This window comes from Phalaenopsis equestris, unplaced genomic scaffold (assembly GCF_001263595.1).
Source record: "Phalaenopsis equestris unplaced genomic scaffold, ASM126359v1 Scaffold000994, whole genome shotgun sequence".
In the NCBI taxonomy this organism is placed as follows: domain Eukaryota; kingdom Viridiplantae; phylum Streptophyta; class Magnoliopsida; order Asparagales; family Orchidaceae; genus Phalaenopsis; species Phalaenopsis equestris.
In genome coordinates, this window is record NW_018165433.1 from 65,294 (window position 1) to 68,827 (window position 3,534).

A 3,534-nucleotide genomic window follows, 5' to 3' on the forward strand; every position below is an offset into this window, starting at 1 on the left:
AGGGGGGAGGGAGAGTGGTTTGGAGAGGGGGAAAGGGGAAGGAGAGGGAGAGGGGGCGAGGGGGGGTTTGGAGGGGAGGAGGGGGAAGTAGGAAGAGTGGGGATGGAAGGAGAGATGGAACATGGCTTGGGGTTTAAGGGGAAGAGAAAAGGGAAAATGAAGGTGGAGATTGGGGGGAAGCAGGAGTTAAATGGATAGAGAAGCATCGAGAGACTTTTGTGTGGTTAGCAAGTTTCAGGAGCTTACGAGCTGATGCTGAATTGCTCATAAATGAAGATTAAGCTGGTGGCTGCATTACACTTGCGGAAATGACTCAACATTTGAACTATTATGCGGAATTCACATGCATTCAACTTTTAACACATAGCTTGAAAAATTATTCACTTCCGACACTGCAGTGGCGCCAACATTAAAAAATTAAAAATATAATTTTTTTTAGGGTGTGACCCGACTTGAGTCCCGCTCAATCGCCTAAAAATTAAACCACGAATGTCAGATCATTATATTGGAAGGAAAATCGTCGCCCAAGGCTCGAGCATCGAGCATCGTCTCTTTCGTCATCCATTTAGGGTTTTTCATTGCTTTCTTGAATCAGATAGCTTAAGGTTTAGTGTTGTAGTTCGCCGGGCGAAGTACATTCATCACTTCTCCTTACCGAGTAGCTTAAGAAGATGAAAGTCGAGCCTAAACGGATGGAAATGGAAGAAAATCCTATGAGAACTAAAATCGAAGGGCCGATGAAAATGGAAACTGAAAAGCCGTCGAAAATGGAGATTGATGAGCACAAGAAAAATGAAGCCAAAGAGTTTAAGAAGAATGACATCCAAGACGGTTCATCTAGGTAATTTTTCCTTTTTGAGGTTGTACTTTCATTGAAAAGATTATGTTAACCAAGTTTAGAAATTCATCCTACAGTGTTCGGAATAGCCACTTAAATAAGTAATAGTTGTGTTTATCTAAAAACCCAAAAAATAATCACTCATATATTATTTTCAGACTAATTTTTTTAGCTCACTCAATCTTAATATATATATTTTGTAGTATGAATTTGAATGAGTAATATTTGAGTAGTATTTGACCATAATAATAACATAATAATATCATAATAATCCTAAATAGTACCAAAACAATATCTGAATTTATTAAATAATATCAAACTAATCTAATAATCAGACCAAAATCATATTGAATTAAAACACATAACTTCACCTAAATAATACCATAATAATATCTTAATAAGATCAGAACATTATCTTAAGTTGTGAAATAACTGCATACTAACACCAAACTAACACTAGAGTCACACTGAAATCATATCGAAGTAATACACAGAAAACCACTGAAATAATATCATAATAATATCATAATAATACATGAACAATACCTAAATTTGTTAAATAAAACCAAACTAACACCACAGAACAACATCAAAATAATATCATAATAATACATAAATAATAATAGAACAATACCTGAATAATATTATAATAACACTTAAATATCAACTCAATAACACCAAAACAAAATCTCTCTACATAAATCGTCAACCCTAAACACCCTAATAAAGACTAAATGACACTGAAATAACACCTTAATAATGACTAAATGACAGTTAATATTTGTTGCATTATATTTGCTTTTTAGGTTTGTGAACCCAAGATCCATGAGTTATAGATGATCGGTCATCCGTAGTAAGAGATGTGCTTGAAAATAATGAATGTTGATCAATTTTTTGAGCTCCCTCCTTATCCTCAAAATAATGTCCTGACACTGCAAATATTGCAATATTGGCATTATGAAAGCGTGGTATTCAGAATGAGAGGGAAAGAGCTAAGAATAAATGTCTGATGAAATCTTCCTGCTTATCCACATGTCTAATAGAGGAGAAGATCCAAAGTGTAAAAAAGTTTCATCTTGTGGTGTGGATGTCCGACAAATGAATAATGATATTTTTAACTTTGCAACCAAAGAGTCTTCTACCTCTTTTGATCAATTATTTTTAAATTTTTTATCAAATTTAATTTTTTATTCTAGTAATTTTAGGGTACCCAAAGGCCTTTACACCTTTTGGTGAGAATGTACAAACTTTCTCCTCATTTAATTGGTCTGTTGAATTTTTCATTGAGCAAATTAATGCAGTAGTCATCAAAATAAGGTGAAACCGGCCTTTAGGATATATCAACGGTTCTCTTTTTTTGCTAACGGTCAGTATCTCGTATAAGCCTCACAAATTCTTTTTTTTTCAAAGCTAAATATTACTTATATTTTACACAGCTTTGGTTTTATGAGCACACTTTTTTGGTCACTATTGCCGCTCCTGAGGCCAGACCTCAAATGTTGAAGTGGCCAACAAACTTAAGTTGGAATTTGTCACAGATTGATATAGCCTTTAAGAGGCTCAACATTGAATAGACAAGACATTTACATTATTAGATGTTACTTAGACATCATTTAGATGTCATATATGTGTTACATTTAGTTGTTATGTAAAAATAAATCCTAATGTTATTTTTTGGAGTTTTAATTATTAAAGCATTTATTTCTAAAATAAATTGTAGGTTTGTGATCAATTTTTGGATTTGAAAAAGGATGAGCGCAATTTGCTCGCCAATCTAGATGAAGGACTACCTAGTCTAGCTTCAGCGATGCAATTCCAAAATCATGAACCTCAAGACAGACCACATTCACGTGTATCATATGATACAGGGCTAGTCGTTTGTGGCGACATCGCCTTAAAGCCAGCGTACACTGCATTGAGTAAAAACTTGGAAGTAATAATTGAGCTGCTTAAAAGCCAGGAGAAATGGTTTACAAAATTTCAAGGAACAATGAATACAATCTAAATGTAGGAGTGTCGGGTCTACAAGAGCAAATGTTTGAACTAGAGAACAAGTTTGAGAAATCTGAAAAAGATAAAACTGATAAAGGCAAAGTGTTGGAAGAATATTATGCCCAGCCACCCTCCCATCATGATGAAAAGAATGAGTTTAACGATCTAGGAGCCCACCAATCTTCTCCTGATGGAATCTCTCTTGTTGACGTAGATAATGAGTTCAAGAGAGAGCCCATCAATCCTCTCCTGTTGGAATCCCTCCTGTTGACGTAAATAATGAGTTCAACGAAGAGAAAAGCCACAAACCTCCCATGTTGAAGAAGACATTGTTGACTCCCATGAACACTTCATTACTAGCATAATCCAAAGGGTTAAGGGCAGACGAAGTAGAAGAAATGAGAAATTGAGTTCCCCTTTCACTGATTTTAATTTGAAGAGAAGAAAAACAATAAGGGACACCGTTGAGCAACATCTCTTGATGAACAAATAACAAATGTAGCTGTAGATACTGATGCCGGTAGGAGAGACCACCAAACAATTACAGAAGAACTAATAATAGATAGTTTAGCCATTAAAGAACAATCGATTGTAGATACTTCAAACAATATTATAGATAGAATTGTTGAGATTGGTCTGCAAACAATTATATCACATGTTGTACATACCACTCACAGTGGAAAAGAACAATGAATAACTGAACA